The 13329-nt window shown below is 39.7% G+C and overlaps 1 protein-coding gene across 2 annotated transcripts in view; it reads left to right on the top strand.

Annotated features, from left to right (window-relative positions):
* The window catches only part of LOC308072157 (uncharacterized protein), a 145508-nt gene extending 133571 nt beyond the window's left edge, over nt 1-11937 (top strand). For both annotated transcript variants that reach the window (XR_013931549.1, XM_080408663.1), the window contains one exon: nt 350-11937. The gene's annotated coding sequence lies outside the window, so the exon portion shown is untranslated. The remainder of the gene's footprint in view (nt 1-349) is intronic.
* The last annotated feature ends 1392 nt before the right edge of the window (nt 11938-13329 follow it).

The raw sequence follows: 13329 nt of genomic DNA, 5'->3' as shown, positions 1-13329 counted from the left end.
TGGGAGAGGAATGAAGAGTGTTGTGAAACTTCTGTTTAATCAGAGGAGAGCTTCCACATTTCTGTCACATAAATATGCAGAAAGGATAAGCTTATAGCCTCAGCTGTCCTGAATGCAGTGATACCATATGATGACAAAACACACATGCGCATGCCTGTATAAACATATACACAGTTGTAGCCAAAACATATAACACTGTCAGGACTGAGCTCTCTCTCTCTAAGGATGTGCATATGCCCTCTTTGGTCTAATTGGGTTTATGACTCTACATGTGCATGTATATGGAAGAGATATAAAATACAAGTACAGCAGCTTTTAATGTGAAATAACATTTATTTTCTTGTACCAGTTACAGGTCCCTGAGAGAGTACATGTAAAGTTTTCACTGGAAGCTACACAGCTGAAGCACTGGCAACAGAATAAGCAGAATATGCTTGGCTGTCATTTTACCAGTTTTCTTTGCTGCAGTCCTAACGTGCATGAAAGAAGGGATATTGGTTGGCAACCCTGTGCAGATGAAACAGTTCGATCTGGACAATGAAAACCTAGGGAAGTTTCAGGTGAAGATTCTCCTGTGGTTTCCTTCTCTAGGTGATGAAATAATTTCCTGAAGGAAGTGAAGAAACTGCCCCACAATGTCAAATCGTTTAAAGGTACTTGATTGTCAAATATTGTACATCTTAGCTTTGTCTTGGTGTTTGGCATTGCGGATCTCTTCCACTTCCAACCTTTTTCAAAGAATCAATAGATGCTGCATCTAATAATGATAATGAGTATGTATTAAAGATATATTATCTGGAGCTGGAAGCTGAAGGCCAGACCTGAAAGCATTGCAAAACTCAGCTGTATTTGCATACTCCCTGAATATACACTGCTGTTAAGCCCATGTGCACAATCTTGAAGACAAGGACCAGAAAACTCATTGAGATTTTGAAACAACAATAATATAAAGCCCATTGCAAGATTTAATATAAAATCTGAACAGTAAAGAATTCTGTGATGTATCTGGTTCTTGTTTGATGTACTTCTACTGCCACAGTTAATATAGCATTTGCAGCGTACACATAAAGCAGATACACCCAGATTCCTCTCTAAAAGAGTTAAATTAATTTATAGTCATGTATGCTATCTTTTCTGTTGTTTTTTCCCTCACAGTTTCTATAGGCTGTATTTAGTTAATGTAAGTTCTTCTTAACCGTCTTCCACAAAATTTTCTGTTATATAATGGTAGAGGTAGATGATTATAAAGGAGGCTATAAAGATTCTTCTAAGAAATTTCTAAGCATGAAGGGAGTCCCTTTTTATTGATAATTACCAAAGTCTATGAGAATGTACCTCAAACGAGGTATTCGGAGACATATTTTTCTACACTTAGGAACTAATGGTTATATATTTCAGTACAGCAGAGCAAAATTCACCCTTCTGTACAACATCAGTCAAAGTCTTCAAAATATTTCAGCCCCCAAAGTAGAATTAAAGTAGTATAAATTTTCCTAATGGCTGGTGCCAACCCTTCAGACATAAGATTCAATTTCAGCCTTACTTCTTCTGTATACTTGCGAATACCAGTGAGCTGAGGATTTTCTTGGTTTTGCTGCAGACACGCTGCATGTGTGTGTGAGCGTTTTCTGCAAGATCTGCCGAAAGACAAGAACGTACAAAGCCTGTTTTACAGGCTGTCACGTTTGGCCAAGGTCAGTCTGACCTGAGTATTTGGGATGCTTAGAGCAATAACCCCATTAATAGATATGTTCTTGTGTTCAGCAGCAAGCTGATGACTTTCACTGGCTTACTTATGGTTCTCCTGCAAGCCTCAGGAACAACATTGTTGAGAATTTCATTTGTATTTTTGTTGGTTGGTGCATATGTGTTCTCCAGTTGCATCCTGAAGTGCTTTGTTTCATAACTAGTGTGTTGATACTGGATCCCAGTGCTGTTGCTGCTAGCCCTTCCTCCCTCTCCCGGTTCTCTCACTGCCTTCCTGCTACACTGTTGGGGAAAAAAGAGTCAGTATGTTGGGGACATCCTCCATCGAACTCTCTGCTCTGCTGGAGGGGCTGAGGAGGGACCAGAGGAGCAGTCTGTTGACAGCTTGTGTCTCTGCCTCTCCAGTGCTTCCAGGAAGGATGATGCTGGATCTCAGCACAGAGTATGAGTTCCCTGCTCCTCTGTGCTTGCTTTTCCAGGCAAAATGGAGCACCCCAGGACCACGCATCAACCCCTGATGGTCAGCATGCCATACACTGTTGCTTTCCTTCAGCTGAGAGCCCTGGGGGGTGCAGGACAGGAGCCGTTGGTGGCCTTGGCACTAAACCCCTGAGATGCCTGCATGCTAGCGGAGCCCTGGCAGATATGAACACAGAGCCTTCTTCCCAAAATCTGCATGAGCCCTGAATGCAGTTGTGCTAAAGTGATGTTTTGTTAGCTACTTAACATCGTTTCACCCTTTGTAAAATGGCATCGTCACTGGGAAATGCTTTGAAATTTTTATCTAGAAACTGTTTTAAAATTGGAATGTTATTATTACTAGGTTACTGTAGAACTAGAAAAAAAATTACCGTGGACTTTTCCTCATATATGTTTATGCCTAGAAGGCAGCCTGCATGGGCCCGTATCTAGACAGACTCATGGACACAGTCTTTGTCAAGGCATAAATCATTTTAGAGGCTTGCTAGGTTTACTTCAGACAGTTCCATCTTCTCTATTTGGAACAGGCTGTGTTATCAGCCTAATTGCAGTCATTAAACCATTTGCGGCCGGAATTTTTTGTTTGTGTGTTAACATCAATGTTGGCAAGAAAATGATCACTAGAGGTGATGCTAACTATAAAATATGTAATTGCTCTCCAGTAACAGTGACTAAGGGCTTTAAAGGAGAAACAGGACCCTATAAAAGCTGCTCATTCTGATTCTAAAAGGATCAGATAAAATAAGGAACCTGCTCTGAACAGTTGGGATGATTTTGTGACGAGATACATGGCTTGGGCAATCTGATTATGGGCCATCTGCATCTCATACCTCCTTGGAGGCCGTATTTGATGTTTAATGTTTTTCCTTTGGGGTTGCACCATCTTTTGCTTTCAGCTCGCTACACTGATGAGTTTTTGATAGCTTCTTGTACAAAGCAGTGCATTTTAATGGTTTTGCCTAACTAGAACTAAATTAGTTTGTATGAAGCAAGGGCATACCTTTCTGACAAAGATCTCTCTAATCCATTATGTTGTGTTATATGTCTATTGATCTTTTTTTATAAGTGCAGTGATTTGGTAATTATCTTTAAATCCTTTCTCTTCTGACTGTGCAGTGTTTAATGTGTGGTTTTATTGATTAAATAATGGCATACACTTAACGTAACAACAATGTGTTTCTTGCAAGATCTTCCTCATTAATAAATTAGATGCACCATGTATTCAAGCATGGCATCAGTTAAGCTGACAGGCACAGAGGATGTTGCTGGCCTGGTTCTGGTACAAGTGTGCAAGCAGGTATGTAACACTGCATTGCGATGTTCAATACAAATTCAATTACCTCAGCAAAGTTGCTGTAAGAGGAGAAAACTTTTTTACATCTTGCAGTGAATATTGCTGAGGGTGAGTGTTTTTTTTAATGGGATTTTCATCGTTGTCAAGACTGGTATTGTAGAGATAACTGGAATTTCTGGTGTGGCCATGCAAAGACATAGAATCTGCTGTCCTATGCACTGTGGTGTTCTCTAGAGTTATAACACAACAGCAATTTGTGGAAACCAGGGAGAAAATAAATTTATCAGATAATCCTAAATATTTTCAGTGGTGTTACATTGTTTCCCTTTCAAATTATAAACACACTTGCCTATATGCCTCCCTTTTTTGCAGCACTGTTGCCAGTTATTCCATTCTCTGTTTCTTTATGCATTGAGTCTGGCTGAGATGGAGTTAATTTTCCCCACAGCAGCCCTCACGGTGCTGTGCTTTGTATTGGTGGCTAGAAAGGTGTTTGTGACACATCAGTGTTTTGGCTACTGCTGAACAGTGCTTGGAACAGCATCAAGGCTGTCTTTCCAATATTCCCCTCTCACCAGTAAGCTGGAGGTGGGCGAGATCTTGAGAGGGGACAGAGCCAGTACCGCTGACCCAAAGTGATTACATACCATGTGATGTCTGCTTAGCAATAAAACCTGAGGGAAAGGAAGAGGAGGGGAGATACTCGTTACTATGACATTTGTCTTCCAAAGCAATTGCTGGGGGTACTGAAGCCCTACTTCTGAGGAAGTGGCTGGACTTCACCTGCTGATGGGGAGTAGAGGATAAATCTTTTGTTTTCCTTTGCATCCATGCAGCTTTTGCTTTATGAAACTGCCTTTATCTTGACCCATGCATTTTTTTTCCATCTTATTTTCTCCCCCCTGCCTGTCCTGCTGAGGATTAGAGTGATAGAGCAACTTGGTGGGCACCTGGCATCCAGCCAGGGTCTACCCACCACACTTTAGTGAGTAGCCTTCATTCAATTATCACATAATCACACAATTGTTTACCTTTTACACATACATTTACAAAATCTAATGCAATGTGAGTTTAAAGGCAAAGCCCAACCAAACAAGGAGTGAATCAATACACTGAAAGTCAAAAAGGTAGCCCTGAGATGTACTTTCTAAACATGAAGCTGCTCAGTCAGAAGGAGGAATTTCAGTTCTTTGCAAGTAAGCCTACTATGGAAATCCTTCTTCAAGAAGGCGTACACATCTGTTTGTCTTTCCATGCAATGTGCACTGTGGCAGGATGAAAATCAGAAGCAGAGCTAGTTGCCCTTCCAGGAACTCCCAGATCTAATGTATGATTATAATCTTGGCATCTAGACCATTTGAAGATGGCACAAATAATAACAGAGAACAAAACCCAACCCAATTGTCCCTAAATTCCAGTGCAGAAACTATAGTTAAATCTCTTTTGACACACTTCAAAACCAGCTTGTGTTTTTTCTCTGCTTGTTCCTTATGTTCACTGTAGGTAAGTGACTGCTTTTCAGCTTTGAACTAATTATCATTCCTGAAAGCATTTTCCAAACCACAACCGCTTTATGGGCAAGCTTCTCTTCTCAGTGAATTACAGGAGTTTTGCTGGTGACTTCAATGGGAGCAGGAGCAGCGTTAATGAAGTAGTCCTATAAAAGAAAAAAGGGGGGAAAAAGAGGAAAACTGCTTTACCAGTGCTTTGGGGTTAAGGTTAGAAGATTGCTATAGTCGTTACAGTAAAATGATTCATTCTACAGCTTTCTCTTTAAAATGGAAGTGCAGCATTGGCTTACTGTGCACATCCTGACCTCTGCCTGTGTACCCGCTCTTGCTGTATACTCTGATTTTGGCAGGAAGCAAATATTGGAGTCTTTTTTGCTTTGCATTTGATAGTGACAACATTTTTGGAGTCCATGTGACAGATCAGCTATTTCTCCCCTGCTGCTCTCAAAAGTTTTCATAATATCAGCCTTAAAAATCACATTTCTTTGGCAAATTTCTCCAGGATAAAAGTCAGCCATAAAATGGAAGAAAAATGCCTTTAGGCTTACGAATTCTTCTTTCTCCCAAGCAGCAAACTGCTGTTATTTTGAGAAGTGTCTGTGTTCATTGTTTCTCTGAAATCTGAACTTTTTCCACTTGGAGACAGTTAACTCCCTGAGAATCTCGCAGAAACAGTATTAGATGTTGATCTCTTCACAGGAGAGCAGGGAGCAGCAGACAGCCAGACCACATTGATCCAGGCTGCAGGACATGTTTAGTGAAAAATCTATAGAGCTCAGCTTAGGGTGTCAGCTGTCAGTCTGTAGAGCATCTGTCAGAGGAGTATTTGCTTCACTGCCGCTGAATGTGAGTAATGCTTTCACAATATGGCAGTACGATGCTATAGATTACAGTTGTAATGGAGCACATCCTGAACAGCTGAGCCTGCTCTCTCTCGCTCATTCAATAGCAAGAGTTGCCTCGCTATAAGAACTTGGGGGATTATGTACTCCAAACAGCTGTCTATAGCACCATGGATTTATTTGGGCTAAATGAGAACTTGCTTTCTTTAGCTAAATCAAACTTTATCAGACAGTTTTACTGTTGGCAGTTAAAATAAAATGTGTTTGCTGAACAGTAAACACCTTGTTACTGTTAGGAAGGATTATATAAACAAAAGGCATACACAATGAAGTCTTATGCCAACTGACTTACTGTCAAAATAATATACTGCTGTTAGCGGAATTGTGCTCACTTGAAGGAAATTATAGGCCTAAAACCACATCTTGAATGACAAAGAAACCATTTTTCCACAAATAATCTTTATAAAGTTTAATACACTGTGCCTTGTAGAAGTGGTTTCAGAGAGCAAGGATGCTGTATCCTCATAAAGGAAGGCTAGGAAAAACTGGGTGAACTGCCCGAAATCTTTAAGGTTTACTGTATTTGCATAATGCACTGGATTAAGTAGATTTAGGATACTCCCCTCTAGGAGAGATGTGGAAGTTGGTTTTGTCCAGCAAAAACTCCGAATGCTCCCTTTCAAAATAGGATACACTGTTCTTCTGTCACTTACTACACTATATAATCTATGTAACTGCAGAACACTCATGAGCAACCACATAGATGTCACAATAATATCAGATATTTATGCACTGTAAATCAGCTTCCTTTCACTCAGGAAACTGAAAGGAAGGCAGACATTCTGGTTTATAATCACAGGGAAAAAAAGACAGGTCCAAAATCAGCAGAGTCACTGAAAGGAATAACACTGACTACAGAGGTGTGGATTATTCTTCAGAGAATTTGAAAATGAGTTTACTTTCTTTCTGTTAAAAGCTGAAGTCCCAATTCAGGAAAACAGGGCTAATACTATCTGCACTTTCTCACTCTCTTCTGAATTTCACCGTGCAGAATGATTTGCATTTCTTTCTATGAATGTACAAAGCATTTCATTTAACTTTTTACAGTTATAACACAAGAATTGAGTTGAAATTACCAAGAAATCTGTTCTGTTTGCAGAACCCACTATGTGACTGTAATGTCAACTGGAAATATGGACAGCACCTCAAAATTCAATGGCTATAGCTAAATTTGGGCTAGTGATTTCTGTTACAAATAACTTCTCAAGGATAACTTGAGGAGAGATTCATAAGTCTGCAAATTCTTGGGGAAAACTCTGTACTGTATACAAATATGTGCTGAAGATCCGTTGAGCATTTATTAGCATAATTAGGTTATTCGTTACTACATGTATGTATCTTACTTTGGAAAAAATTATTTTTCTAGGAAAAGAACATGCTGGAAGCTTGAAAAGGAGAATTGTAATGGTGCCTTATAAATTTTCCTTTAGGCAAAACTGGCTCCAGGTGAAGTTAAGATGAAGCTTTCCACACGTTTCCCAACAGAATGTCTTGCTTCCTTAATGTTATGCCTGACCTTAGAAATGCACCTTTTCTTTTCCATGTTCTTACTGAAAAGCTCATATAATATTATTTTGTGGACAAATACACCTATTTTGTTGTAATTTCTTTTCCCAGTTTTTTAGGGAAACTCGAGGACCCAGTAATAATCCCTCTGTGCTGCTTGTCATGGCTGTATGGTTTGTAGTGCAATAAAATGCAGACAGGTTCTTAAATCTACCTTCTGACATCTTAAAAAAAGTCACAAATGAAAAGATTTCTTCTACTTCATCTTTCAGTAGCAGTTAGAAAAAGATATTTAGTTACTAAATGTTGCTGATGTAAACCTCAGGACAAGGTCTAGAACTATCATTTTATTGTGTTCACTCAAAAGGGACATTTAAGTGTCTTTCCATGGGAAATCAAGAATGAGGTGACTTCATGAGGATTTGCTATTGGTCTTCTTAAAGTATGTATATAATTTATGCTGGTACGCAAGTGCTCTACCTTGGTTAATTAATTAGGGTCAAACCCATTACAGGTTCACATTGTTGACCTTTGACATAAACCTGAAGGATCAGGAAAGATGATCATCTATTTTAATTATTTTCTGAATTCAGTTTTTTAAAGAAGGCAACTATGGACGAGGTATTTTACAGAGAACATGATACCTTGGAGTTTTGTCCTTCCTTCAAACCAGGCATTAAATGGCTTACTGTTCAAAGGAAAAGTCTGTCATTTATGAAACTGAATGCAAATATGGTAGCACACTATGCTTCTTTCTTGCTTGTATCAAATTGCTTTCTATGGGATGTGATATGGCACAGACAGAACTGTGACAAAGGAGGATTCATAATTAAAGTCAATTCTCCCATGCACTAACAGGCTCCAGTGAGAAGTAATTAACATTTCCTGAGCAAGTTGCTCTGTAAGCAGCAGGTCAAGTGAGGCATGGCTGCCTTCAGATTTATTTCCTTCTGTCCATTAAATTTCTTGCGCTGTAAAAACACCTGACACTTAATGAGGGAGATACCTGTCATAACTGTTACGAGCTACTTGTACCCTGACTGTCTGGTTAGTTCATGCATATTCCTTGGCCAGAAGCCTACTGCTACACAGAGGGTTTAATTGCAGAACTGAGCCTGCCATCCTCTTTCAGCTATTGCACTGACCTAGCTACTGATTATCACTGTATTTCTAGGAACTTAGTTATCTCTGTGACCTGTAATCCTTTGTCAAATGTGGTTGACATTTGGGAAAGATTTCAAAAGTTAGGAGATAAAGCTTGTGATTGCATGGGTTCATTTCCTTAGGGAAGGGTAATACACCAATATATATATGTATTTGCAGTGATTTATCTGGTAACATATGTATCAAAGCTGTAGGTAATTTGAGATTTTGCAGTACGTATAAATGTTGTGTTCTGAGAGTAGCAAAATGAATTTAAAAAATGAAGCACAAAGGAGCTTGAAAAATTCTTACCTTGGATCTACTGCCAGAAACATAAAGTACTTTACCTCTAAAAATCAGAGCCCTGTCTTCCAGGTGATGCAAGTTTGGCCTTTAAACAGGGATCAAACTCTTTTCTGTGTGAAAAATAAATGCACATCTATACTTTGGCTACTATCTCATTACTCTCCATGGGCATTAAGCACACAGCCTACAACTGGCTAGTAAATATCACCACTGCCTCCAGGTAGCTTCTGGACTTTCCTAGCCTGCATTCACCTCACTTTTAACCGTTAATTAATTTTAAATTCTCTACAGGGCAGTTATCAAACTCGGCCATCTTTCACTGAGACAACAACATCCTAGTGGACCTTCTTCTTGGTCACCATTAAAGCAATGTCCAGCAGTTTCATTTTTAATTGACCGAGAGTCAGTGGTTCGCAGCTGTTTTGGGTTTCTACCTCTGGCAAACAGAGAAATGCACATCTTTAGTACTGTTTTTGCACTATGTCTTTAGTTAAACTGAATCTGGTTCGTATACCTGCTGCTGTAGTGCTGTCCCTCAGGAACAACGCTGGGCTCCTCTTGCAAAGTTGCCTTTTCTGTGTTTCACAGGCCTGGTGGTAAGGGCACTCGCTGCTTCATCAGGTGTTCTTAGCCCTCTATTGCTCCACCTGCAAAAACACCACCTTGTCTTTGTTGAAATCAGCATTTGACCTTTCTCAGATCATAAACCCCATGATTACTGCTCATAAACTGGCTCCCTGAAACCAGCACGTCCTCTGGTTTCAGGAAGGACAATAATCAGGGACAGCAAAAAATTCAGTTAGGTCTGGTTCAGATAGTTGACTTGAAATGTTTCCTTCCAATAGGAGGCTTTAGGAAGGGGGTGCTGGCTTGTGCACAGAAGGACACAACTGTTAATCAGCAGACAGGACATTTACATCAAAATGGTATTTCAGGAAGACACACAATATGAAGTACATTTTCTTTCTGACATGAAGGGAAATTAAGTTGTATCATGGACAGGTTGTATGCTTTGAACTGTTAAGAGCTCCATAGCTCTTTAAATAAGTGTCAGCCAGAATACAGGTTTCCATGTTTTTGGTAACGCAGATTAGTTCTGACTCTCCTCCAACTGAAATCAATGGGAATTTGGCCGACTACATCAAAGGAAACAACACTAGGACAAGTTAAGTTTGATGCATATGACTGATTATTGAAAAATATGTATTTGTATGCTTGAGAAATAGAACAAAATAAAAACCAGGAATACAATCCCCAGTAGATTTAAAGAAGGGTTTGGATTCCAATTTTTCCTCAATTCTTCTCCAGTAGGTCTTGTTCCAGAGCAGATTTAAAACTATGCAAATAACTGCCTTTCTCCATTTCCCACTTTTCAAGATGGCAAAAGTCTCAGGAAAATCAGATTGATCTGTGAGATTACCAACACTGTGGAAACTGAAAGCATATCAGTATGATTAGGACCTTCCTCAAGATTACTGAAACATCAGACTTTTCCCTTGATTTGGCCTCAAATGTAATCTTTGATCCTGAGCCTAAAATATATCTTATTCTAATGGTAGTTATCTCTAACATGAACCACAACCAGCATACTGAAATGTGTGCTCTGGGATGTGCAGCGAGCCCTCCGTCACACTGTCAGCACAGAAAGGCTTTAAGATTGACTTAACCAGGCACTGGGAAAGCAGGGGTGCCCCTTGTCTCCCTATACGTAAAATATCAAGGGAAACAACCTGGGTAAAAGGGACCATGAGCACAGCGAGGTGTAGTCCCTGCTGCGTTCACACCCTCTTTGGGCAGTGGGCATCTATATGCAACAGAGAACAAGAGCTTAATTAACATCCGGAAGAATTCCTCAAGGTATGGGCAAACCCGTCACCAGACAGATGCATGGCTATGTGCAAGAGATGTGATCGCTTTTTGTTTCTCCCTTTCTGCCTTCCCACAGGATCCCTAATGACAAAACCTGCCATTTTTGTCTGAAATGATTTTGAGGATAATGCTATGGGTTTATGTGGATTGCTTTATGCAACTGTTGGCAGTTAGTGTCAACAGTAAAAGATGACCTTTCAATGTATGTTTCTGTTTACAGTGTTCATAAAACCTGGGCTATCTGCAGTCACAAAAATTAACAAATAGATCTGGGTGCGTTTGATTTACTTTCCCAGTCTTGACTTTCTACTAATATGCTGGTTCTCACTACATGTATCCTTTAAACTGTCACAGAAAACTCCCAACCCACCCCCTCATAAAAAAAAGACCCTGCGCTGCACTGCAAACCCTTAAAATAAATAGAAAATAACTCTTTTTTCCCCCAAAAGCACTCACATTTGTTCCTTCAAAATTAGGACTCAGCAAATAGTTGGAATACATCTGTACTCAGAGGAATCCACATCAGATCATAAATTTGTTCATGTTAAACACAAACATATGAATGCACTCTTATATCCAGGGACTATGGAAGGGTTTAGAATTTGCACACTTTACTCTGTGTAATGCCAGGGCAATGTTTCACTCATCTATATAAATAGAAAGCAGGCTTGTTGCATTAAAGGCATAAGTATCCTTATGCTCTGCATAAACATCACAGGATTCAATTTTGCGAAGGAATCACATAATTTGTCATATCTTTGCTTGTGATTGACTTCAGTGATGGGCATACACAAACATATGATTTTCCACTCAGTGTATCAATATGTCTCTTGGTGTGCATTTGCTGCTAGAATAACAGGAAAAAAGATTAACCTCAGATATGCAAATAAGCTTAACTGAATAAAACGAGACAAATTATCCCGACGCTGGAGCAGTTCCTGGTTTGGCTGTGCTGCACGCACTGCAAGAGCACTGGGAGAGGGCTCGTGTGGCTGTCCCTCATTCCTTCCCTCTTTGGGACTCGGGGCAGAGCCGTACTGGGGTGACAGGTACCCCAGCATGGTGAGGCACTGTAGCACAGTGTAAGGTTACATGGCACTACGTTATCCCACCTCGGTGTAATTTAGAGACATGTAATTACTTGAGCCTTACTGTCTCTTCTGAGAGCCCCAGTTTGGCTAATAATAATTAAAAAAGCAATAAAAAACAAACAAAAAAACCCCAAGAAAAAAAAAGAAGCTTTCATTAAAAAAATGACAACTTTCCCCATTAAAGTTTATAACCCTTGTCATTGCAAAGAAGAGGGTAAATGTGAAAATAGTTGACACACAAGGCCCTGCTCGAGTCTCTGCTAAGATCATTAACCATGTGTTTGTACATTTTCAGTGTTGGCAGTTGTAAGGAGACCTCAGGCTTTTGGCTCCTGTAGGGTGGCGGTGCTGGTGACATGGAAGGAAGACCTCTCTTATGCCATCTGGAGCTGCAAGAAGAGGTCAGGAAACTATTTGTAGAGTGTCCTCAGGCTCTCTACATCGAGGCTATTTATGGTGTACCATAAAACAAAAGCAAAACAAAACAAAAAAGAATAGTTCAGTGTGGCCATAGTGCTAAAGAAGCTTGTCTAAAAATCAGCCTATCAGCCTACTACTGATGAGGGAAAGGAATCTAGAGGAGAAAAAATGTACTATAAGAAGTATTTTTCATGGAATGTCATTTATAACTTTCCCACCCCTGAAGCTTCATTCTTCCTCCCTTTCCTGGAAAAATTGGAAAAAAATGTGGAGTCTAAAGAAATCTAATTGTATGTGTATGCCAGATGGAAGTTTTGTTAACCCATCTACTTCTTGTGAGTTGTCTCCCTTGGGGCTATTATTTATCATCTTTTACAAAACAGATAAAGAGGATTTCCTGCTTCAAAAAATGTACAGCTTATGGCCCAATACTAAAAAACCTTACTTATAAGAGGGCTCTCATTGAAGTCAATGGAATTTCTTGTATGAGAAAGCATTTCCAAGATCAACCACTAAGAAAAGAAAGCAGTGTACATACAATAGATGACTGTAATACTGGGGTAAGAACAAAGTGAAAAGATGAGGGATGGGAATGTATGGTCGTGTAAAATTATGGAAGCTAAGAAAGATATTGAGGGCCACCACCTTCAAAAAACAAATTGCCTTCTTTAATTCAACAATGTACTCACATATGGTGAAGAAGTAGTTACTGATTTTATCAGCCTTGGTAAACAGTGTTGGAGAAATTCTGACAGGAGAGAATAAAATCTAATCTAATCAAGCTCAGGTTTTGTGATCTGCATCACACAGCTATGAAATCTCCAGTACAGTTTTTTCTTTGTTTCAGGTGACAGTTTTTCTGAATCTGAAGATAGATTTCTCTGAAATAGTAAATCGAAAGGGAAGTGATGTATGTCACCCTTACAGTCAGTGGGTGCCTGTGCAGGCAGTGTGAAGAGGGATGGGTTGCCTTCTCCGTGAGACTCGGCTGTCATTCAGTTGTACAGGTAGGACACAAGGGCTGGGTTTGATCATGTAGCAGTCAGGTAGGGCCAATGTCATTACTTTTCACCATCAGAGATACTAATCTCATCTCATAA

This window comes from Falco punctatus (assembly GCF_963210335.1).
Source record: "Falco punctatus genome assembly, chromosome: 12".
Classification (NCBI taxonomy): domain Eukaryota; kingdom Metazoa; phylum Chordata; class Aves; order Falconiformes; family Falconidae; genus Falco; species Falco punctatus.
This window is presented reverse-complemented; position numbering and strand designations above follow the sequence as displayed.